The sequence below is a fragment of the Pleurodeles waltl genome, chromosome 4_1, assembly GCF_031143425.1.
Source record: "Pleurodeles waltl isolate 20211129_DDA chromosome 4_1, aPleWal1.hap1.20221129, whole genome shotgun sequence".
In the NCBI taxonomy this organism is placed as follows: domain Eukaryota; kingdom Metazoa; phylum Chordata; class Amphibia; order Caudata; family Salamandridae; genus Pleurodeles; species Pleurodeles waltl.
In genome coordinates this window covers 319168424-319195358 of record NC_090442.1, presented here as the reverse complement: position 1 = coordinate 319195358, position 26935 = coordinate 319168424, and positions in this window count along the sequence as shown.

Here is a 26935-nt window from a genome sequence, read left to right as displayed (position 1 = left end):
TTAAATTACCATTTAATTTGCACAGACATACAGTTTAAATGATTAAACTATATTGCACACAAATCTATATATTGCACGTGTTGAAATTTGGTTTCAGTGAATATTTATCATTTGTGCATCACCAAGAAAAAGTGTGCTGATTAGTTTTGATATTAGTAAATCTTTTTTTTCATCATACTACAATAAATAGTCCTCCCTTTTCCTTTCCTAACTGCTGACATGTTCTGAAATGTGTGTGCAGTTCAAGTATCAAAAGTTTTGCCTTACAAAAATTGACATCCTACAGCCTTTCCTTTCACACTTCCTGTACCCCAGCAAGATTGAGACATAGTTCACTTTAAAAGCCCAATCATTTTGCAGACAGATACGGAAAGGTAAGCATCAATCCACTGTTAAAAAAATAAACAGCAGCTTGTCAGAAGACATAGCCTAATATTTTACCTCTGTCTTTAAATCACAGCAATTGTGAAAAGATAAATACACATTGTAAAGGCATCTTCATTTATTGCTTTTTTGTGACCCATCAGTAATAGGCTTGGACCCTCCAGGAGATCATGACTCACAGTTTGTGAAATGCTGGTCTACCGGTCTTAAAACAGTGGAATAACAATCCACCTTTAAAGTCTGTGGTGTTAACATATGTTTTGTTGCAATAAATGAGTCAGGCTGACTTTGTTTGTCATATAATTTTATAATAAAAAGATGCGACCTTTGGCCTCTGACATATATTTTTTCAAAACTCCAATCAAATCTATTTGCTTTTGTCTCTGTCACGTCACCATAAACAACTTAGGGCCATATTTATATTTTTTTTGCCCTGCATTTGTGTCATTTTTTGATGCAAAAGTGGCGCAAACTTACAAAATACAATTATATTTTATAAGTTTGTGCCGCTTTTGCATCAAAAAATGACCCAAATGCGGCACAAAATAAGTATAAATAGGGTCCTTAGTCCTTTTGTTTTCTGCACAGGCTTTCCCACAAGACAACTCTCAAACTACAGCTAGAAAATGTGACCTACATATGTGAGATAGTAAAGATAGCAAACCCATATACAACCCTTGCTGAAATAAAAGAACAAGAATTCTCAAAGTGTTCAAGGTGCAAATCTTCTACATGAGGGATTGTCCTGGGGCTAAACATAGCCAAACCCTTGCCTACTATGGTAATCTTTGAGATTCCCTATATCAAAATGCCATATGCAAGTTTTACTGCAGTACAATTATCACCCTCCCTTATTTAAAACAGACTCTGTCCTTATTTGACACAAGCTTTTCAAAATAAAAAAGTAGGACTTACTGCTTTGTCATAACTTCAATGAGGCACTCTTTTTCATTGAAAGCACACACCGTGTGCGCAATCAAAATCTGTTCTCATTGCAATCAGCTTTGGGGTAGAGCCAAAGTCTTGCTAACAGGATTGCATCTTAAAACTCCTTTTCTGTTGATCACATGTTACTTATATATTAGGTTATGAGGATTTGTATTTTTTTTTTAATTGGATTTTCATTATACACAATTAGAAAACATTATCAAGTTGCCAGAAATGATTGCAGTACATACCAGCACGGATACATGAACAATGTATTCAATGATACATAGATATGCATACAAGTTCAGTACATCCATTTGTAGAGATTGTAATACTCATGTTTCAATCCCACTTTTAGTGTGTAGATGGTGTAGGCCCCTGACTTCTTGAGAGATAGTCCATGAAAGGGAGCCATATGTTTTTGGGATGAGATGCCTTAGTTCCTCCGTGTAGCCCTCTAAAACGTCCCTGCAATGTGCCACATCTTTCAGCCCCTTTGCGTGTGTAGGATATGATCCCTTTCCCCAATGTATAACCACTAGACGCTTGACCAGCAGCAGTGCTATTGCTGCAAATCGGCATCCCACTAGCATCCCCCCAGGATCTCCTGGATGTAGTGACTTCACCATGCCCAGCAGGCACACATGGATCGTGAACTGCACTGTCCCAGTAGTTATATCACACAAGGTGTCTACCACATTTTTCCAGAACTACTGTACCCAGGGGCATTCCCATGGCAAGTGTACAAAGCACAGTCCCGTCTGTCCACAGCGGGTGCATCGTGTATCCTCCCGAAGCCCATACCACTGCAATTTCATGGCGTGTAATACATCTGGTGTAGGTATCTTAAATGAATGATACGCAAGTTTCGATTAGAGGTGAGGCAGCCAGTTAGTGAGCAGCAATACTTCCAGACATCTCTAGTGCTTTGTTGGGTGGTGGGTAGCGTCATTCTATGTGGCTATGTATATTTTAGTGGCCAGATGTCACCTATCAAGGCTTGTGAGCAGGGTCTAGAGTCCACCTAGTGCCAGAGGGTCATCCGGCAACGCTGGGTATAGCGCTTTTATGGCATGTTTAAGGCAGTGGTAATAGAAAGAAAACAGTGGAGTGGTGTTTTGTATGTGGTGCAGGTCAGTCAGGGCCACAAAGGTCCCCCCGAGTAGAGATCCCACATTTTGACAATTCCCACTGATTTGAGCAATGTCAGTGCCTTGGTCTCTTGCATAACATATGGTGCCGGGTGGTGTTCTAGTGGTAGTGCCGGGGCATATAGGGGCAGCCTTCCCACCCTTGCTCCCAGCATGCGCCAGGCCGTGACTGTGGAGTCTACTGTGCCAATTTCTGTGTGCAGTGTGTCTCTGCATGTGTGTGGTAGTACATGGCGCAGCAACATAGGTTGCACCTCCTCCGCCTCAATAGCCAGATGCGGTATATAGTCATTCAATACATACCAGTAGTATTTGTGCTATGCCTGTGCACATAAATAGTATAGTTGTAGATCAGGTGCTACAAAGCCATCTCTTCCATGCAGCAGAGTCAGGAGTTGCCACCCCAGTTGAGGCTGTGCACCCACCCAGACTATCTTGAGCTGTTGCCCTCCAAGGAGCTTAAAGAACGCGCTAATTAGTGTAATGGGAATATTGTTAAATAGGTATAAGAAGCGGGGTAGCACAACCATCTTTAGTAGCACTACTCTATCTGCAAATGACAGTGGTATTTTGATCCAGTGTTCTACTAGGTCCTCTAGTTTTGACAACGCTGTGCCATAGTTTGCCTGCAGTATCACCTCTGGGTCCCTATGTACCCATATGCCCAGATATTTCACTGCATCCGTGCACCATTTGAGTGGGCATTCCAATGGGTGCGGTATCGTTTGGGGTGTCTGAGGCAATATCAGTGACTTCTCCCAATTAATGCTGAGGCCAGAGTGTCACTCAAATTGTATATATTCCTTTACTATAGGTGCCAGCTAAGTAGAGGGATTTCTTACGTACACCACCAAGTAATCAGCGAATTGCGACTCCCTGATCGGGCGTTGATGAAAGCAAAGCACTGCATTTGAGTGTCTCTGCTGGATAATGCAGGCTAATGGCTCAACCACCAGAGCAAATAAAAGTGGGGAAAGAGGGCATCCCTGCCTTGTCCCACTCTGTTTACGCACCTGCTCCGATGTGTACCCGTTTACCTAGATCTGCGCCATTGGCCCGCTGTATAATAGCTTAATCCATTTCAATCATGTGCCAGGTAGGCCCATAAGCTTCAATATAGTGAACATGTAGGGCCACTCTATAGAATCGAAGGCCTTGGCAGCATCCAAGATTACCATTGGGACCTCCAGCCAGGGGTTCAAACAATGTAGTAGAGCAAACAGCTTGCATATGTTTAGGGTGGCGATTTTGAATGAAGCCAGATTGATCAGGAAGCACGAGATTTGGCAGGAGGGGCTACAAGCGGTTTGCTATTATCTTTGCTAATATTTTAACAACATTATTTATTAAGGACAAAGGGCGAAAAGATCCACTATGATCTGACTCTTTGTCTTTTTTTAAGTAGGACTATAATAAGGGCTTTCTGAGAGGTTTCTGAGAGCCCCCCTTTGCATAGGCCTCAGCGTAAATATTATTTAGTTAAGGGATCATTTGCGCAGAATATGACTTTTAGAATTCACCGATTAGGCCATCTGGACCCAGTGCCTTTCTGTTTTGGAGTGCCTGTATCACGTCGCATACCTCGTCTAAGTGTAGGAGTCTCGAGAGATACTCCTGCTATGCAGTTGACAGCCATGCCAGGGTTATATCCCTCAAGTAGTCTGCAAAATGATTCAGGTTTACCATATCAGAGGAGGTATATAGCTCCCCATAGTAGTTTGCAAAAACCCTCAAAATTCCGTATTGCGTCCCAGCAATCCAGGTCAGCATTAGACTTTATTTTATTTACTTGGTCTGCATTCCTAGCCAGGTATATTTTGGCAGCCCGGGCAGCCACCCTTCCCGTATGCCTGGGCCACATAGCGGCGAGAAATGTAATAAAATTCTCTATCAGCAATTTCCTGATATTCGCTGATATGTTCTTTTATACGCACCAGTACTATGGGGTTTCCTGTATGCTCTTATTCCCACTCCAGCTGTTGGATGACTTGTTCCATCTTACTTAGTTGAGTGTCGATATCTTTAAGAATCCCCGCTTTCATGCCAATGCAGACACCTCGATTTGCAACATTGAAGGCCTCCCCAGAGAGTGTTATTCTCGTTCACTGAGTCTTTGTTTATGTCAAAGTAATCATGTATAGCTTTGCCCATTGTGTCCTTGCAAGCCTGATCTAGTAGTGCCGAGCTCTGGAAGTGTCAGGTAAACAGCCTGAAGGGAAGTGTGGGAATAGTGAAATCCAGTCTGACTGGCTTGTGGTCCGATAGCATATGTTCCAGATGCTGGACGTTCATTACCCATGTATTTGCACCTCCCGATACTAGCCAATAGTCAAGGCGGGACCATGTAGCATGCGCAGTGGATGCATATGTGCCCTCCCGCACCTCCTTCTTTTGCAGCCTCCAGACGTCTACTATGTTGAAATCCTCCATGGCATCTCTTAGCACCTCAGCAGAGTGCCAGTCAGGACTTGCCATCCCTGTCGACCTATCATACCAAATATCGAGCATTGTGTTTAAATCCCCTCCCCAAAGGATCTCCCCCAGTGGCAAGGTGAGCATTACATTGCTCAGGTTAATGTAGAATGCAGGGTCATCCATGTTTGGCCCATAGACATTTACCAGCATTACCATGGTTCCCCCCAGCATTTCCTGCAGGAGGATGACATATCATCCCTGGTTGTCTGTTATAGTGTGAGCAACAGTGAATTAATTACCCTTTTTGATCAATATCATCACTCCCCGAGAGTATGAGAAGTATGACGATGCTATCCATGTTCCAGCTCACTGTGCACCAATTGTTCGTTCTGAATCACTTGTTAGGTGAGTTAGCTGCTGGAAAGCGATTTGTATGTGATGCCTATCAAGGTAGGCAAGAACCTGCCGAGTTTTGCGGGGATTGTTAAGTCCCGTACATTCCAGGTCAGGAGCAGGATGTCGCCTGGTCCGTGGGATTGTTGACGTGGCATCTCATGGCTAGATCCAATGACTGCTGCATGAGTGCGAAAGTATTGTATAGTATCTCGGTACATGGTACAACTACAGCAACAACATAATACAACCCAACCATCCCCCCCCCCACTTCAGCATAACAATTATGCTAAAGATATTCCCATCAACTGGTATAAAATGTAATCTCCACATTTTGAACTCCACTTGTGAGTGTGGCACTGAAAAAAAAGGCGAACTACAGTTCAGTTTGGGGTGCACCCTCCGAAGTGCTTTCAGAGACCCAATATCACTCGACTGCCGGGATGGCCATGATGGTTTGTGATACTGGTGCAGATTGTCTGACTTTTGCTGAGGATGGATGATCGGCTATTAGAAGGTCACCATAGTCAGCCAAAACTACCGCAGTGGTTGATTACCCTCAATTTTCTCTGGTGCCCCAGCACAGATCCAACAGCCTCCTGGGCGTTCTTAAAAAAGTTAGTTTAGCAGGCCACCATATCTCAGTGTCGCTTCTCTGACAATCTGTGCCTGGTAGTTGCTTGGCCGCTCTACCTCCACGGGATGGGTAGCGTGGCTCCCATTGTCTCAGTTGGAGTCCGCATCATTTTCAGCTTTGGTGAGCGGTGCTCTTTGTGTTTCCTTAGTAACTTACTAGTTGCTTCCATTGCAGTTTGCGCAAATTGAAAACTTTTGATTTGCCCAACTACTCAATCCGTAGCCTCGTCCAACACAGCATAGCATACGTGGTGCCTGCATGATGGAACTTCTGCTTCACCAGGAGATATTCCTTTCAGGCAGCCTGCACAGCAGACGTGAAATAGGGACAGAAGGATAAGTGGTTCCCCTGATGCGTGATTCCCCCTCTCTCCCAGGCCAGCCTCAGGATCGTATCCTGGTCTTTGTAGTTCAGAAGCTTAGCCATAATGCAATGTGACTGGGCCCTAGCGGGTGTGTGGGTGGAGCAAGGGACCTCTGAGCTCTTCCCACCACAAACATCTGAGACAGGGCTTCAGATCCGAAAATGTATGTGAGGAGACGTTCCACATATGTCTCCATACTCCCTGTGTTGGTCAATTCCGGAATTCCTGTTATTCTGAGGTTATTGCCCCTCGATCGAGCCTCTAAGTCTTCATTCTTTGCTTTGATGACCGCTAGCACCTTCTACATGTTAAGCACTTTCTCCACCATCTTTTGGGCATTACCTTGTGTGCTAGATATTCTCTGTTGCGCCTCAGTTAGGTTTTCTGCATGCTGTTCCAGTTTAGTGCATGGCAAGTAGAGATGACATTTCGACATGGCACCTCTATGTCTGCCTCCACCTCTGGCAGCTCACAAGCACTCTTTTTAGCTTTAAAGTGAGTCAGGGTTGTGACTTTTTTTCTGACTTGCTCATATCAGCTGTGGGCTGGATGCAGAGCAACCAGCGTCCAATCGTTTCCATATCTGGCACAGATTGGGCACCTGGCGCGTCAATCAATGGCACTGTGCCTCATAATACTCAGCACTATATTCACCTAAATATGTTTTGTTGTATTACCTGGTGTCTGAGGTGGTGTTTTTTACAAAATGGGATGAAATTCCAGCAAACTGTCCACTCTTGATTCAGTGTGTGTTGCAATTGTCCTGCATCAGGCTGCAGTGTTCGTCTTCATGGCCCGGCCGCCCTCCTGCATGACCCGCAGGTCGTGCTCTGCCCGCTGGCCTCATCCTGGAGCCATGATAGTATACTCGGTCTCCCAGATTCTCTCCTGAGTTGTCAGCAGCCAGGAACCAGGATGCTCCAGAGAAGCAGCTGCAGCCCCTTCCCGGACCCGCCAGGGACCACGCTGGCATTTGCCGCCAGCTCAGCAGCACCAGGGGCTGCCTCCCACACTCAGGCCCCGTTCACCTTATTCCTCCTCAGCATTGTTACGACGCTACCTGTAGCTGCTCGGGCACCGTCAGCGCAGCCTCTCCTCACCACGCCCCCACATTTTGGAGGCCTGCAGTCCTTCAGAGGAACGCCGCTGCCATGGTAGGATCTTTAGGGCAGGCTCTTTAGGGCCCTCACTCTGAGGGCCATGTCAGCAGCTACCTTCCAGTCATTCCCTGCATGCCATGCTCACATTTACACGGCAGTAGTGATCGGTGGGGCCCGCACGCGTGGGTCGCTTTCTCATGCTGTGCCCCACAGTTCAATTCAAGTTATTCGCGGGGAAGAGCACCACCACTAGTGCTCCACTTCTCTGGCCCCCATTTTGAGGTGCACTCATGGGCTCTCCGAGAATCCCCCTGAGTGGCTTCAACAGTCTCTGCACCAGCGATTTGTTGTGTTGCTGGCTCAGCTCATCGTCCCCTTCATCAGCTCTGTTTCAGCTCACATGTTGTGCGCCTGGGACAGGATTCCATTGGATTAATTGCTCAAGGCCGGCAGAGCTGCACTACAGTGCAGCCATCTTGCCGTTGGCTCTCTTGCGCCCCCCCCCCAGATTCTTAATGTATGCTGACACTCAGAAAGTTATACTGGCTCTCAGCAGGCAACAGCCATGCTGTAACTTTATTCCTTAAAGTGAGTATTAAAAGTTAGAGTTGTTTGGAACAGATCTTCCCAAATATGTCCCACCCGCGGTCCCAAACATACTTACAAGGACTCTGAATGACATATATTAACTGTAATAGTTTGGAAACTGAGCTTTTGGCATAGTGATAACACGTGTACCATCAGATCAAAAAGCATGCTTTTAAGCGTGGGAAGGAAGCCTGAACAAAATCTTGATTTGAAATTAATTGTAGCTCTCCTTGCAATTAGTAACACCACCAATATGTGAAATACACCAAAGGCCTTTACAATCTGTACTATATTAGGTCATATTATGAAATAAAGAGAGACACAATAACAACCATTTTTTGGTCTGTCAAGTAGACATTTTTAAATGTTAATGGTAGAGGTGAAAGAAATGTGCACCGGTTACCTTGGTGCAATTAGGCGACATTTCACAAATATTATGAAAAATGACACGTGATTATGCAAAAGAAGTCTTGTGTACAAAAACAGATGCAAGGACCCATGTCACATTTAAAAAAAGCACAAAATAGCATGTGATGTTTGCGTGCTGGCTTTTGATAAGCGTGTGACTTTTTCCTGATCCAACATGCCTTGTGTTTCCTAAATTCCCATAACAATCCTACTCCATCTAACCGATTCCTTTCCCTCTCTCCCAGTTTATCAACTTTCTTTTCACCTTTGGTGCCCTTTAGCTACCTCCTGCTGATTAGTTTGCTTTTTCTCCCCTTCCCACTTCCTCACCTGTCATGGCTGTGGCAGGCAGGCACCAACACCATGCACAGTTTTGCCATCAATAATGCCATTTTATATGTTGCTGTGATGCTATCAGTGCTGTCAAGGAACATGTCATGACTGAAGTAATATGTGAGGTCATTAGTAGTGCATGTTGAGGGCTCGCGTTATAAATGCTTTAAGGCACGAGTTGCTGGTGGTGAATTTCCCCAACATTTTCAACTAACTATAATGCCCCTTTAACCTATGCTTCTTTGAGAGAATTTCCAAGTGTTTTACTTTAAAGTAAGATATAATTACCATCCCTAACCATAACGTCACTGTAACCTTTGTTTTTTTCATTGAATTTCCATTTTTTTTAAGTAAATAAGATGTTCATCTCAGTGCACAGAGTGTGACTGGGTGTACAGCCTGACCGTTTCTTAAAAACTGCTGTCTCATCCCTTCGGCAGGCACTCAAACCCCCACGATGAATGGCCTTTGGGATTGCGCTGCATGGATTTGTGTGTGGAGTCTGTGGGCATCCAGCTTGCTGCTGCCACACAAGGTTGAGTAAAGGCCCTATTACGAGTTTGGCAGACGGGAAAGCCGGCCCACCAAACTCCCGAGAGGGTGGCCGCTGCCTATGTGGTGACCTCCCCGCCAGAGTTATTAAGAGTTTCCTGCACGGTTGGCAGGCAGAATCCTGATTTTCCACCCACTGTCCTAGTGGGAAAGAGGCTACAGTATTGTCTCTGACTCGTTATTAAGCCGGCGGCAATGCTGTATCTTCCAGAGTACACCAGCACCCTATCAATGATCACTGTCTGCAATGCAGACAGTGAACATTGCAAGGATGCTGGCCAGGGGGGCCCCTGCACTGCCCATGCCAAGTGCATGAGCAGTGCAGGGCCTCCCATGGGGTCTCCTGCACCCGTTCTCTGCCAACCTCTTCATGGAGGTGCTACCTCCATGAAACCGCTGGTGGAGAAGGGGGTCGTAATCCCCAGGGCAGCGCTTCTTGTAGCACTTCCCTTGTGGATTAGGACTGCCGCCATCCTCCAGACCCCCAGGATCTGAGATCCTGGAGGAGCTGGCGGATCCCTGGTGGTCCGACTGTGAGGGTTGTAATGTGGCAGTTGGACCACCGCATTGGGGGCAGTTTAGACCACCACAGTGAGTGTGGTGGTCTGGAAACTGTCACACTCGTAATTGGGCCATATGTTATATAATAATACAAAGGGTGGCATTTCAACTAATGCTGATCTACTGGCTTTGCCAAAGGGTCAAAAAAAAAAAAAAAAACAGTGGGCCTATTCGCTTTAGCAAGATGTCAACACCTCAACATACATAAAGTAGACCTATTGGCTTTGTCAAAAAATCACTAATATCTATAATCAAATTCATGTCATGAAGCAATGTTTAATAATAGTGATGTTCTCATAACATTTTAATAAAAACATTAAACATTTGTTTTAATCTTTTTTCAAATGTTTCCAACTACAGAGTGCGAACACAGACCAACCACAAAAGGGCTCAGCACTCCTCCTGAGGAGCACATAGCTCCAGCTCTGAGTGCTTTAAAAATATGGTAATCTCCCCTGCAGTCATAGATTCAATGGCCCAGGAGACTTGGGGCCTGATTACAACCTTGGTGGAGAGGATTACTCCATCACAAACGTGATGGATATCGTGTCCCCCGTAATACAAGATCCATAGGATATAATGGAACTTGTAATACAGTGGGCTGGATATCCGTCACGTTTGTGATGGAGTAATCCCCTCTTCCCACGTCATACTCAGGCCCTTAATGTGTTTTTTTACTAATACTGGAGCCCTGCTGCACTTCCTACAGGCCCCCACAATATGAAAAAAGGTTAGTGATGCCACTTTCCCTTCTAGGGACACTGCCAGGAATAAGAAGCATTATAATTATTAAACAAAAAAGCCCAGGGCATAGCATGGTACTTCTACAAATGCGCAATGAATAATAAATCAGCTGCTCCTGCCCCTCAAATCATTATTCCCTTTTTCTTTTTTTTTTCTGGTGCCTACTTCACCTAAAATATTGAGGACCAAAGGGGAGCCCCAAGGACCCCACAGCCCTTTCCAACTCCCACAGCACATATATTGATGCTGGCGGGAGCTGACAATTTGTAAGTGGGTGCCCCGGTGTCCACCAGGGGCACTCACAATGCAGCCATGATTAGAGGCCACAAGGGGAACCCCATGTCCCCCCTGAACCCAGCTGGCTCACCAACCAGAACCCATTGTAAAGCTGGTGCACCATTTTTCTTTGCTCTGGCCTGAGCCGGAGTAACGTATTTTTCTGCTCCCTCCTGGCCGGGAGCAATCTTGTGTTCCCTGCCAGGGAGAGTGTGGGTGCGGTATGCCTGCACTCTACTGGACAGGAAACTGCAGTGTCCCAGAGCATAGGATCCTTAGGACACTGCTTGAATTGGGTCCTAAGGGATGGGATCTTCAGGCTGAGCTAGGGTCAGGGAGGGTAGCCCTATGCCCTGTTCCCTCAAATAACAGCCCTAGGGGATGGGGTCATTGGGGCTCCATAGAGGCTTGTGGAGTGGGGCAGCATGCGCCTTCTCCTTAATATAAATGTTCAACCCCAGGAGATGTAGTCACCGGGCCTAATGCAGGATGAGGGAGGTGGTTTTCATTCCCCTTCCCATTAATATAAATGATACTCTCTGAGAAATGAGATAAAAAAGGGCCTCTAAGAGGCAAAAACCACAAACCTCTCTCTCCAAAAAATGCTAATATGCCACCCTCCTCCCACCACCGGGGCCTTCGTCCACCCACAGCACTGATTAAAAAATGCCATTTTTGGCCCCAAGGGGAACCCTCAAGGACACTCTATCAGGCCTAGTGGGGGCTAGTTATCTCATCCCTTCCCTCCTTTATGTTTTTTTCCCTAACTTTTATCTTAGATGGCTGCAGTCACATCTTTCACTATGTGGTGGCAGCCAATCAGAACTTATATGGAGATCTACCAGCTCTGCGGAGCCTCCGCAGCCTCAAAACTACAACGTTGTTGAGCCTCAATTTCTCCGAAACTGATGAACAGATTTACACCAAGCCACATAAAGCATGCTTTCTGGACCAAAATCTAGCTTTCTTTCAAATTTGATGCTATTCCGTTGAGTCATTTTGGCTGTAACTCTGTCACAGTATTCTATGGAAAAATGAATGGGGAAAGTTTTGGGACCTCCATTTTTCTGGGTGCCCATTTGCCAGATCACACTGAAACTCTACAGAAGAGAACTGAGGTGCTGGAGAATTATTTTTTAGAAAGCCTCATGTCTAATGGCAGCAATGTTATAAGCATACAAATAAATAAATTTCTTGTTCCAAATGTAGTCCTAACTATATTTACCCTGTGGCAAAAATATGTGACTAAATGTTAGGAGTTAGCTTCTCTAGCTGAACTGAAATAATAATGAATAATGATTTTAATTTTTAGAACTTTCTCACTTACACTCTTCTGAAACACTGGGGATCATGCAGACTAAAATTCCTTACTGCCAGGGAAAGGAACAGGAAGTGATATATCTCACTGTGTGAACATAACAGCAGTGAGAAATTACTGCTGGTTATCCGTGATGAAGGTCCAGAGCTACCGCAATGCATTGAGTCACTGTGTTGTAGTTTACAGATGAAATAAATCACAATTTCACACTTTAAGTGCAATTCTGATGTTTGCTTCTGTTTAATCATAGGTAGCAGCAAAAGGTTTTTGTGAATGAGTACGGCTTGGTGTGACGTCCAGTACTAAAGGCCAGGAAATAAATAAATACATACATTACCTACTTGCCAGTAGGTAATTATATCTAGGAGTAGGTCATAGCTTCCATAGGAAATAAAAGAAATTTTCCAAACTAGCTTCCCACTTACTAAAACTGCTGTCTGGAAAGATTTGGAGTGATATGTCAAGTGAGGGCCAAGAAAAAGGGAGGGTCCCAAAACACATTTTCCCCAAGCAATTTTCCATAGGGTTTTAGACACAACTACAACATGAACCGCTGGACGGAATTACACCAAATTTGACAGACAGCTAGATTTTGGCCCAGAAAGATATCTTTTTACAATTTGGTTTAAATCTGTTCAGTAGTTTTGGGGTTATTAAAGAAAACAGATTAATGTCTATCTAGAGAAGCAAATCTGTGGATCCGCTTACCCATGTGCCAACAGCAATGTTGTGATTGGCTGGCTGCAACCTGACAGAAAAGCGCAGCTGGCACTTTGTGTGTCAGCGCTCAGTTTAAAGAAAAATTAAGTTTCAAACTAATAGAAAGGGTCAGGGTAGAGGTACGCTGATCCCATGGGACTGATGGAAGGGTGTGTGAGGGTCTCCTCCTGGGCAGAAAGTCCCCACAAAGATTTGTTGGGGGCAGTGCACAAGGATCCAGGGATTGTCTGCAGCACTCAGCATAACCCTTCCATGGATCAAGACCCTAATTAAAAAAAATCCAAACACTTATTCACACACTCACACACCTAGTCACAAACCCACAAACCACAACCACACCCAGTCATAGACCCACACAGCCACTCACACAGCTGCTCACACAGCTACTAACACACACTTACACCCCCACACAACCACACACACACACACCCATATATCCACTCACACACCAACTCACAGACCCACAAAACTACTCACACACCCACTCACAGACCCAAACAGCCACTCATACACACATGCCCACAGGCACTCACACACCCACTCACAGAGTGACAAAACCACTATAACACTCAGTCACAGACCTGCACAGCCACTCACTCACACCCACACACCCACTCACACACCTACTTACACACCCACACAACCACTCACACACCCACTCACACCCATACAGCCTCTCACTCACCTACTCACGGACCCACACAACCACTCAGACACCCACTCACAGACCCACACAGCCACTCATACACCCACTCATACACTCACACATCCACTTACACACCCACACAACCACTCACACACCCATACAGTCACTCCCATAGCCAATCACCGACACACAAAACCACTAACACACCCACTCACCGAGCCACACCACCACTCACACCCACCCACACACCCACTTATATACTCACACACCCACTTACACATGCACACAACCACACAGTCAGTCACACACCCATACAACCACCCACACACCCAATCACAGTGACACACCATGTGTTTGGTTGCATGCAGGGGGTTGGTTAGAGGGCCTGGCCATAGGCCATAGGCCAGGCCCTCTCACCAACCCCCAACCATTCATGGCCAGCAGCTGTGCATGGCAGTGGTTGAATTAAAGTATGGTAATAAACTAATACTTTGTGTTAAAAATTTAGAAATTCACTTAAAATAAACAAAGGTTACAGAGACATTATAGTTAGGACATAGATTTTTTTTTAAATGTAGAAATGTATTAAAAACTAAGGTTACAGGCACAATATAGTTAGATTGAGATTTTACATGCACAAAACCATAGAAATTCAGCAGGTATAGTTGCACTTATCTCAAGAAACTTTGACTCATACCATAAGGTAAATGTAACTCACCCCTTCCCATCAGTCCTGACATTTTCTATGACATCATTGACTTTATCACTGCAGCATTTGCAATAAAATTATTGAAGAGAAAACTGGGCATTATAGTTACCTTAGGGAATGAGTTAAAGTTCAGTTCCCCTGAGTTAGGGTTTTTGGGATTTTAGAAATGAACAGGAAGTGATATACCTCACTGTGTGAACATAACAGCAGTGAGAAATGACTGCTGGTTATCTGTGAGGAAGGTCCAGGGCTACCGCAATCCGTTGAGTCACTGTGTTGTAGTTTACAGAAGAAATAAATCACAATTTCACACTTTAAGTGCAATTCTGATGTTTGCTTCTGTTTAATCACAGGTAGCAGCAAAAGGTTTTTGTGAATGAGTACGGCTTTGTGTGACGTCCAGTACTAAAGGCCAGGAAATAAATAAATAAATAAATACCTACATTACCTTCTTGCCAGTAGGTAGTTATAGCTAGGAGTAGGTCATAGCTTCCATAGGAAATAAAATAAATTTTCAAAACTAGTTTTCCACTTTCTAAAACTGCTGTCTGGAAAGATTTGGAGTGATGTGTCAAGTGGGGGCCAAGAAAAAGGGAGGGTCCCAAAACACATTTTCCCCATGCAATTTTCCATAGGGTTTTACACACAACTACAACATGAACCGCTGGACGGAATTACACCAAATTTGGCAGACAGCTAGATTTTGTCCCAGAAAGATATCTTTTTATAATTTGGTTTAAATCTGTTCAGTAGTTTTGGGGTTATTAAAGAAAACAGATTAATGTCTATCTAGAGAAGCAAATCTGTGGATTCGCTTACCCATGTGCCTAAAGCAATGTTGTGATTGGCTGGCTGCAACCTGACAGAAAAGCGCAGCTGCCACTTTGTGTGTCAGCGCTCAGTTCAAGGAAAAATAAAGTTTCAAACTAATAGAAAGGGTCAGGGTAGAGGTACGCTGATCCCATGGGACTGATGGAGGGGTCTGTGAGGGTCTCCTCCTGGGCAGAAAGTCCCCACAATTTTTTTGGGGGGCAGTGCACAAGGATCCAGGGATTGTCTGCAGCACTCAGCATAACCCTTCCATGGGTCATGACCCTAATTAAAAAAAATCCACACACTTATTCACACACTCACACACCTAGTCACAAACCCACAAACCACAACCACACCCAGTCATAGACCCACACAGCCACTCACACAGCTGCTCACACAGCTACTCACACACACTTACACACCCACACAACCACCCACACACACACACACCCATATATCCACTCACACACCAACTCACAGACCCACAAAACTACTCACACACCCACTCACAGACCCAAACAGCCACTCATACACGCATGCCCACAGGCACTCACACATCCACTCACAGAGTGACAAAACCACTATAACACTCAGTCAAAGACCTGCACAGCCACTCACTCACACCCACACCCACACACCCACTCACACACCTACTTACACACCCACACAACCACTCACACACCCACTCACACCCATACAGCCACTCACTCACTCACCTACTCACGGACCCACACAACCACCCAGACACCCACTCACAGACCCACACAGCCACTCATACACCCACTCATACACTCACACATCCACTTACACACCCACACAACCACTCACACACCCATACAGTCACTCCCATAGCCAATCACCGACACACACAACCACTAACACACCCACTCACCGAGCCACACCACCACTCACACCCACCCACCCACTTATAAACTCACACACCCACTTACACATGCACACAACCACACAGTCAGTCACACACCCATACAACACTCACACACCCAGTCACAGTGACACACCATTTGTTTGGCTGCATGCAGGGGCCAGGCCCTCTTACCAACCCCCAACCATACATGGCCAGCAGCTGTGCATGGAAGTGGTTGAATTAAAGTATGGTAATAAACTAATACTTTGTGTTAAAAATGTAGAAATTCACTTAAAATAAAAAAAGGTTACAGAGAAATTATAGTTAGGAAATAGAATTTGTTTAAAATGTAGAAATGTACTAAAAACTAAGGTTACAGGCACGATATAGTTAGATTGAGATTTTACATGCACAAAACCATAGAAATTCAGCAGTTATAGTTGCACTTATCTCAAGAAACTATAACTCATACCATAAGGTAAATGTAACTCATTCCTTCCCATCAGTCCTGACATTTTCTATGACATCATTGACTTTATCACTGCAGCATTTGCAATAAAATTATTGAAGAGAAAACTGGGCATTATAGTTACCTTAGGGAATGAGTTATAGTTTAGTTCCCCTGAGTTAGAGTTTTTTGGATTTTAGTTCCTTAATAACTTTGTACCAATTTGGCAAATGTTTGCAAAACTGTGCACAGCTGGTACACCCCTTTCATTCTTGGAGGAATTAAAGTTTTGCAACGTTTGGTCAAGGGGGTGCAATGAAAAAAAGGTTGGTCCAAAACAGGCTTGAAATCCAATGCGTCTTCCATAGACTTTTGCATTTCACTTAGCGTGAAAACCATCACTTGGAATTTAATTACATTTGGCAGTATTACATATTAGGGTGCACATGTGATTCTGTGAGGAAGGCCAGGTAAATAGGGTAAGACATTTTTAAGTTCTAAGGTATTTTAACTTAGTGATATGTGTTGCCATGGCAGTCCAGTGCTAGTAGTGCAGTACATAGGGATGACAAGGGATTATCTGATTGGCTAATGTGTGATTTTCCGAAACATTTAGGCAACCATGTTGTTTTCTATACAACTTTGCCTGTGTTTTGTGTTACACCTTAACCTCTTAAGTGCGGGCGTCGGCCACTGGCCGACGCCCACACACCCTCCCTGGTGCGGGTCACGACCAGTGGCCGACACCAGGAAGGGCATTAATAAATCCTCGGGTGCGTCGCACCCGAGGATTTTTTTTTTTTTTCCCCGGGAGACACGGAGACGGCGCGCTGACGTTGCAAAGGTGTTTTCCCCATGAAAGCAGGAAGCAGCCTTGCGGCCGCTTCCTGCTTTCATGGGGAAAACGGCCTTTTACACGTTCGGGAAGGCCTCGTAAGAAAGGGGAGACACTCCCCTTTCTTACGAGGCCTTCCTGAAAGTGTTTCCTGGCCCCCGGTCGCAGCTGTGCTGCGATCGGGGGCCAGGAAACACTTTCAGGTTTCCTGGCTCCCCCGATCGCAGCACAGCTGCGATCGGGGGGGTCAGGAAACATTTTGAAAAGGCCTCGTAAGAAAGGGGAGACTCTCCCCTTTCTTACGAGGCCTTCTGAAACTGTTTCTGGCCCCCGATCGCAGCACAGCTGCGATCGGGGGCAAGAAACTGTTTCAGAAGGCCTCGTAAGAAAGGGGAGAGTCTCCCCTTTCTTATGAGGCCTTCTGAAACGGTTTCCTGGCCCCCGATCGCAGCACAGCTGCGATCGGGGGCCAGGAAACCCCACTAGACACCAGGGATTTCACTTTTGGGGGGCGGCCCCCCCCCGGAAAACGGGCCGCCCCCCCCCCCTGGCATAATTTTCTTTAAAAAAAAAAAAGGTAGGTGCACCCTGGGGGGGGGGGGGGGGGGGGGGCGCGATCGCGCCCCCCCCCCAGGGTATTTTTTTTTTTTTCAAAAAAAAAAATACAAAAAAAAAAAATGAAATGACAGGGGGTCGCCCGTGGGCAGGGTGACCCCCTGTGGGGGCAATTTTTTTTTTAGATGTTGTAGGGTTTCCCTGGGGGCCATTTTGGCCCCCAAGGAAACCATACAACAACTAAAAAAAAATATATGTATATATCTATATATATATATCTATGTAGATAGATATATCTAGGTACATGGATATATCTATAGATATATCTATGTAGATATATATTTATATATATATATATATATATAGGTAGATCTGTATCAAAGAGATTTATAAAGCGCGCTACTCACCTGTGAGGGTCTCAAGGCACTGGGGGGGGACGGGGGGGAGGGAAAGGGGCTAGGAGGTTCACTGTTCAAAAAGCCAGGTTTTGAGGCCCTTCCTGAAAAGAAGTAGGTTTTGGGTCTTGCGAATGTGGGTTGTGAGTGCGTTCCATGTTTTGGGTGCAATGTAGGAGAAGGATCTGCCCCCGGTGGTGGTGTGTTTGATGCGGGGGTCAGAGGCGAGAGAGAGGTCAGCTGAACGGACGTTTCGTGTGGGGGTGTGGAAGGTGACTCTCGTTGAGGTAGGCAGGGCCTGTGTTGTGGAGTGATTTGTGTGTGAGGATGAGGATCTTGAAGGTGATCCTTTTGTCAATGGGGAGCCAGTGGAGGGATTTGAGGTGTGGAGAGATGTGTTCGTGTCGGTGGAGGTCGAGGATGAGTCGTGCTGCTGAGTTCTGGATGCGTGTAGTTTGCACTTGAGTTTTAGAGTGGTGCCGGCGTAGAGGGCGTTTCTGTAATCAAGCCTGCTGCTGATGAGTGCGTGAGTGACAGTTTTTCTGGTCTCTGTGGGGATCCATTTGAATGTTTTTCAGTATACGGAGTTTGTTGAAGCATGAGGAGGTAAGAGCGTTGATTTGTTGGGTCATAGAGAGGGAGGAGTCTAGGATGATGCTGAGGTTGCGTGCGTAGTTGGCGGGGGTGGGTGCAGGGCCTAGCGTGGTGGGCCACCATGGGGGGTCCCAGGTTTTTTTGGTGAGGGCCAAAGAGGATTATTTCAGTTTTGCTTGAGTTGAGTTTCAGGTGGTTGACTGTCATATATACATCACTTTTGTCAATATGTGTGTGGTTTCCCTGGGGGGAAAAGGGTCCGACTTGTCTAGTGGCAGTTTTAGTGCCATAAAGAAGCGCAGAAGGTTTATATGCCTACTGCAAAGAGCACATCTGTATTTTATGTAAATAGCTGAGTACATTAGTAAAGTCTATGGAGAGATGAAGGGCACTTTTGCTGGGTGGTAATGAGGGAATCCGAGGAGGAGGGAGTGGGAGCACCAATAATGATTGTTGGACTGGGCGCAGGAGGTGCTAAAGACTGTGACGAATGGTATGTGACAAGGTGTTTTTTGAGTGTCTTGAAAGTACGTGCTGATTGAGGGAAGAAGCGCAGGTAAGGTGGCCTCTACTGTTGCACGTATCTCACACACACCATCGATTTTGTGACTGTCTAAGTAGGCTAGTGTTTTAGAGCAACAGTTTAGCCAATAGCATAGATGGCATCTTGATGGATGACTGCTGCCTGCACTCGGGTTATAGAGGACCGCTCTGACATAGGATCCGAGACTGAAACATCAGATACTGAGACAGCATCTGAGGGATAGGACAATGGCGCAGACTCTGGGAGTGATTTTTCAGTCAGAGGAGTCCCATTCGAAAACTCCTCTTCCAGTACATTATGAGGGAGGTGATGAGGACAGTCCTGCTGTCCCTTCGCAAGCTGTTCGTGCAACTGGGTAATAGTGGGTTAGGCCAACCCAGAGAGCAGGTGAATGCGGCAGCAAGCAGAGAGAGAGTGCTCTCTTGGGAGCTCACCAATTTAGTTCAGCCCCAAATTCCACCACCCAAATCATATTGTGGAGACAACAAAATTGTCTATGGCAAAACAAACTGGTTTTGTAAGGCAGGCACCTGTGTTTTTGGTCCTGGATTCGGCGGCCATATAGAGAAACACACTAAACCCAAACATTTCTGGAAACTAGACATTCGGGGGAGTCCACAGAGGTGTGACTTGTGTGGATTCCCCAAAGTTTTCTTACCCAGAATACCCTGTAAAGCTGAAATGTTGAAAAAAACCTCTATTTTTCTCGCATTTCTGTCACACAAACTACAGGAATATGCTGGGATCCACAACATTCCTACCACCCAGTGACTCCTCACCTGTCCTGATAAAAACACTACCCCACTTGAGTGCCTACACCTAGTGCCTGTGTCAGGAATGGATCACCCCAGGGTCAACAGCTGCCTCACGTAAGGACCAACATTGACCGTTGTGTGATCTATTCCTGTCGCAGGCACCAGGCCTAACCACACAAGTGAGGTATCATATTTATCGGGAGACTTGGGGGAACGCTGGGTGGAAGGAAATTTGTGGCTCCCCTCAGATTCCAGAACTTTCTGTCACCGAAATGTGTGGAAAACGTGGTATTTTAGCCACATTTTGAGGTTTGCAAAGGATTCTGGGTAACAGAACCTGGTCCGAGCCCCACAAGTCACCTCATCTTGGATTCCCCTGGGTTTCTAGTTTTCAAAAATGTGCTGGTTTGCTAGGTTTCCCCAGGTGCCGGCTGAGCTAGAGGCCAAAATCCAGAGGTAGGCACTGTTTTCTATGAAAAAATTAGATGTGTCCACGTTCTGTTTTGGGGCATTTCCTGTCGCGGGCGCTAGGCCTACCCACACAAGTGAGGTATCATTTTTATCGGGAGACTTAGGGGAACGCCGGGTGGAAGGAAATTTGTGGCTCCTCTCAGATTCCAGAACTTTCTGTCACCGAAATGTGAGGAAAACTTGTTTTTTTGGCCACTTTTTGAGGTTTGCAAAGGATTCTGGGTAACAGAACCTGGTCCGAGCCCCGCAAGTCACCCCTCCTTGGATTCCCCTAGGTCTCTAGTTTTCAGAAATGCACAGGTTTGGTAGGTTTCCCTATGTCCTGGCTGAGCTAGAGGCCAAAATCTACAGGTAGGCACTTCTCAAAAAACACCTCTGTTTTCTTCCAAAAATTTTGATGTGTCCACGTTGCGCTTTGGGGCGTTTCCTGTCGCGGGCGCTAGGCCTACCCACACAAGTGAGGTATCATTTTTATCGGGAGACTTGGGGGAACGCTGGGTGGAAGAAAATTTGTGGCTCCTCTCAGATTCCAGAACTTTCTGTCACCGAAATGTGAGGAAAACTTGTTTTTTTAGCCACTTTTTGAGGTTTGCAAAGGATTCTGGGTAACAGAACCTGGTCCGAGCCCCGCGAGTCACCCCTCCTTGGATTGCCCTAGGTCTCTAGTTTTCAGAAATGCACAGGTTTGGTAGGTTTCCCTAGGTGCCGGCTGAGCTAGAGGCCAAAATCTACAGGTAGGCACTTCTCAAAAAACACCTCTGTTTTCTTCCAAAAATTTGGATGTGTCCACGTTGCGCTTTGGGGCGTTTCCTGTCGCGGGCGCTAGGCCTACCCACACAAGTGAGGTATCATTTTTATCGGGAGACTTGGGGGAATGCCAGGTGGAAGGAAATTTGTGGCTCCTCTCAGATTCCAGAACTTTCTGTCACCGAAATGTGAGGAAAACTTATTTTTTTAGCCACTTTTTGAGGTTTGCAAAGGATTCTGGGTAACAGAACCTGGTCCGAGCCCCGCGAGTCACCCCTCCTTGGATTGCCCTAGGTCTCTAGTTTTCAGAAATGCACAGGTTTGGTAGGTTTCCCTAGGTGCCGGCTGAGCTAGAGGCCAAAATCTACAGGTAGGCACTTCTCAAAAAACACCTCTGTTTTCTTCCAAAAATTTTGATGTGTCCACGTTGCGCTTTGGGGCGTTTCCTGTCGCGGGCGCTAGGCCTACCCACACAAGTGAGGAATCATTTTTATCGGGAGACTTGGGGGAACGCCGGGTGGAAGGAAATTTGTGGCTCCTCTCAGATTCCAGAACTTTCTGTCACCAAAATGTGAGGAAAACTTGTTTTTTTAGCCACTTTTTGAGGTTTGCAAAGGATTCTGGGTAACAGAACCTGGTCCGAGCCCCGCGAGTCACCCCTCCTTGGATTGCCCTAGGTCTCTAGTTTTCAGAAATGCACAGGTTTGGTAGGTTTCCCTAGGTGCCGGCTGAGCTAGAGGCCAAAATCTACAGGTAGGCACTTCTCAAAAAACACCTCTGTTTTCTTCCAAAAATTTTGATGTGTCCACGTTGCGCTTTGGGGCGTTTCCTGTCGCGGGCGCTAGGCCTACCCACACAAGTGAGGTATCATTTTTATCGGGAGACTTAGGGGAACGCCGGGTGGAAGGAAATTTGTGGCTCCTCTCAGATTCCAGAACTTTCTGTCACCGAAATGTGAGGAAAACTTGTTTTTTTGGCCACTTTTTGAGGTTTGCAAAGGATTCTGGGTAACAGAACCTGGTCCGAGCCCCGCAAGTCACCCCTCCTTGGATTCCCCTAGGTCTCTAGTTTTCAGAAATGCACAGGTTTGGTAGGTTTCCCTATGTCCTGGCTGAGCTAGAGGCCAAAATCTACAGGTAGGCACTTCTCAAAAAACACCTCTGTTTTCTTCCAAAAATTTTGATGTGTCCACGTTGCGCTTTGGGGCGTTTCCTGTCGCGGGCGCTAGGCCTACCCACACAAGTGAGGTATCATTTTTATCGGGAGACTTGGGGGAACGCTGGGTGGAAGAAAATTTGTGGCTCCTCTCAGATTCCAGAACTTTCTGTCACCGAAATGTGAGGAAAACTTGTTTTTTTAGCCACTTTTTGAGGTTTGCAAAGGATTCTGGGTAACAGAACCTGGTCCGAGCCCCGCGAGTCACCCCTCTTTGGATTGCCCTAGGTCTCTAGTTTTCAGAAATGCACAGGTTTGGTAGGTTTCCCTAGGTGCCGGCTGAGCTAGAGGCCAAAATCTACAGGTAGGCACTTCTCAAAAAACACCTCTGTTTTCTTCCAAAAATTTGGATGTGTCCACGTTGCGCTTTGGGGCGTTTCCTGTCGCGGGCGCTAGGCCTACCCACACAAGTGAGGTATCATTTTTATCGGGAGACTTGGGGGAATGCCAGGTGGAAGGAAATTTGTGGCTCCTCTCAGATTCCAGAACTTTCTGTCACCGAAATGTGAGGAAAACTTATTTTTTTAGCCACTTTTTGAGGTTTGCAAAGGATTCTGGGTAACAGAACCTGGTCCGAGCCCCGCGAGTCACCCCTCCTTGGATTGCCCTAGGTCTCTAGTTTTCAGAAATGCACAGGTTTGGTAGGTTTCCCTAGGTGCCGGCTGAGCTAGAGGCCAAAATCTACAGGTAGGCACTTCTCAAAAAACACCTCTGTTTTCTTCCAAAAATTTTGATGTGTCCACGTTGCGCTTTGGGGCGTTTCCTGTCGCGGGCGCTAGGCCTACCCACACAAGTGAGGTATCATTTTTATCGGGAGACTTGGGGGAACGCCGGGTGGAAGGAAATTTGTGGCTCCTCTCAGATTCCAGAACTTTCTGTCACCAAAATGTGAGGAAAACTTGTTTTTTTAGCCACTTTTCGAGGTTTGCAAAGGATTCTGGGTAACAGAACCTGGTCCGAGCCCCGCGAGTCACCCCTCCTTGGATTGCCCTAGGTCTCTAGTTTTCAGAAATGCACAGGTTTGGTAGGTTTCCCTAGGTGCCGGCTGAGCTAGAGGCCAAAATCTACAGGTAGGCACTTCTCAAAAAACACCTCTGTTTTCTTCCAAAAATTTTGATGTGTCCACGTTGCGCTTTGGGGCGTTTCCTGTCGCGGGCGCTAGGCCTACCCACACAAGTGAGGTATCATTTTTATCGGGAGACTTAGGGGAACGCCGGGTGGAAGGAAATTTGTGGCTCCTCTCAGATTCCAGAACTTTCTGTCACCGAAATGTGAGGAAAACTTGTTTTTTTAGCTACTTTTTGAGGTTTGCAAAGGATTCTGGGTAACAGAACCTGGTCCGAGCCCCGCGAGTCACCCCTCCTTGGATTGCCCTAGGTCTCTAGTTTTCAGAAATGCACAGGTTTGGTAGGTTTCCCTCGGTGCCGGCTGAGCTAGAGGCCAAAATCTACAGGTAGGCACTTCTCAAAAAACACCTCTGTTTTCTTCCAAAAATTTGGATGTGTCCACGTTGCGCTTTGGGGCGTTTCCTGTCGCGGGCGCTAGGCCTACCCACACAAGTGAGGTATCATTTTTATCGGGAGACTTGGGGGAACGCCGGGTGGAAGGAAATTTGTGGCTCCTCTCAGATTCCAGAACTTTCTGTCACCGAAATGTGAGGAAAACTTGTTTTTTTAGCCACTTTTTGAGGTTTGCAAAGGATTCTGGGTAACAGAACCTGGTCCGAGCCCCGCAAGTCACCCCTCCTTGGATTCCCCTAGGTCTCTAGTTTTCAGAAATGCACAGGTTTGGTAGGTTTCCCTATGTGCCGGCTGAGCTAGAGGCCAAAATCTACAGGTAGGCACTTTGGAAAAAACAGCTGTGTTTTCTATTAAAAAAATAGGATGTGTCCATGTTGTGTTTTGGGGCATTTCCTGTCGCGGGCACTAGGCCTACCCACACAAGTGAGGTATCATTTTTATCGGGAGACTTGGGGGAACACAGAATAGCAAAACAAGTGTTATTGCCCCTTATCTTTCTCTACATTTTTTCCTTCCAAATATAAGAGAGTGTGTAAAAAAGACGTCTATTTGAGAAATGCCCTGCAATTCACATGCTAGTATGGGCACCTCGGAATTCAGCGATGTGCAAATAACCACTGCTCCTCAAAACCTTATCTTGATCCCATTTTGGAAATGCAAAGGTTTTCTTGATACCTCTTTTTCACTCTTCATATTTCAGCAAATGAATTGCTGTATACCCAGTATAGAATGAAAACCAACTGCAGGGTGCAGCTCATTTATTGGCTCTGGGTACCTAGGGTTCTTGATGAACCTACAAGCCCTTTATATCCCCGCAACCAGAAGAGTCCAGCAGACAAAACGGTATATTGCTTTCAGAAATCTGACATCGCAGGAAAAAGTTACAGAGTAAAACATAAAGAAAAATGGCTGTTGTTTTCAGCTCAATTTCAATATTTTTTTATTTCAGCTGTTATTTTCTGTAGGAAAAACTTGTAGGATCTACACAAATGACCCCTTGCTGAATTCAGAATTTTGTCTAGTTTTCAGAAATGTTTAGCATTCCGGGATCCAGCATTGGTTTCACACCCATTCCTGTCACTAACTGGAAGGAGGCTGAAAGCACCAAATATAGTAGAAATGGGGTATGTCCCAGTAAAATGCCAAATTTGTGTTGAAAAATTTGGTTTTCTGATTCAAGTCTGCCCGTTCCTGAAAGGTGGGAAGATAGTGATTTCAGCACCAGAAACCCTTTGTTGATGGCATTTTCAGGGAAAAAACCACAAGCCTTCTTCGGCAGCCCTTTTTTCCCATTTTTTTGGAAAAAACTAAATTTTCACTGTATTTTGGCTATTTTCTTGGTCTCCTCCAGGGGAAACCACCAACTCTGGGTACCATTAGAATCCCTAGGATGTTGGAAAAAAAGGACGCAAATTTGGCCTGGTTAGCTTATGTGGACAAAAAGTTATGAAGCCCTAAGCGCGAACTACCCCAAATAGCCAAAAAAGGGCTCAGCACTGGGGGGGGGAAAGGCCCAGCAGCTAAGGGGTTAAGAATAATGTGATTAATAATTTTTGTGTTTTTCTTTTAGTTCTTAGTATAGCTGTAATAGGAATGGAAAATTATTTCAAAGTCACTATATGGTTTAAAAAAAAAAAAATGGAGGGCTGCTGTAGTATCTCAAATGTTTCTGAAGAGTAATGCAGTACGGTAAAAGTATTCTTAAAAAAGAAGCCAGATATTTTCACATTTACTAACTGGAGGATGAGGTCGGCTCTTAAAAGAGCCTTTGATTACAAATATTTACAGTCGATTTACATATGATTTTGCAGCAATTGTCAGATGTTATTAACCGGTTTGGTGTATCGGACGGCACGGAGCCGTCCGACAGTACAATGCTCATGTGCATCAGACAGCTCCCGGGCTTCTGCACACAAGGTACTTGAAATCCCTCTGGTGGAGGTACCAGAGGGATTTGTTTTAGAAAGAAACATCCTCAGGAGATGAGGGAGAGCTTCCCCATCTCCCGAGGCTGTTTCTTTTGTTTCAGTGAAATTAGGAGATGTCATTTCACTGAAAGTGAAATGGAGCTGATTAGCTCATTTCACTTTCACTGTCTTGGTGCTCAGGGGGCTCCCCTTTCCAATCATACCCCTCCCTAGTGGATGCCTGCTTGGGGATTGCTGCAGGACAGAGATCCCCATGCAGGACAGAGATCCCCATGCAGGGATCCACCCACCAGGTATCAGGAAGGGAGAGCGGCCCCTTGGGAAAGGGCTTTTGCTCCCCCCATTCTTGGGGGCATTTTCAGACTTTCTTCCCTCCCGGGGGGAGGAGCCCACTAGAAATCAGGATTTATTTTTCATGTACATCTAGCAGTGGGGCTGCCCTAAATGGGCATTTTAATACCCTTCCCCCTCTCAAAAAATGGCACAGTCTTTCTGCCCCCCGAGGACCAGATGGGGCAATAGCCCTGGATCTGCCCACCCAGGGGGGGCAGAAAGCACACTAGGAACAAGGGATTTTTATTTATTCATCTAGGGGTGGGGTCTGCCCAGAATGGACATTGAGATACCCCCATCCCCCAAAAGAAATCAGCAGAGTCTTTCTGCCCCCCTGGGGAGCAGATAGGGCAACAGTCCCCAATTTGCCTCCTGGGAGGGCAGAAAGCCCACTAGGCACTAGGTTTTGTTTTTTGATGGTGTAGGGTAGGGGCTTCCCAGAATGGGCATAATAAATGGGGGCACAGTCTTTTTGCCCTCCTGGGAACAGATGGGGATTATTAATTCCGATCTGCCCCTCATGGTGTTCAAAGCGCCCCCTAGACACCAAGGAAGCATTTTATTTTTTTTATAGAGGGGTGGGATTAGCCACCATCATGAGCATGGTTATGCCTCCCAACACAATTGAAGGGGGCAACAGTCTTTCTGCCCACCCTGCATACTAAAGCATCTCACTCAATGGCAAGCAAGA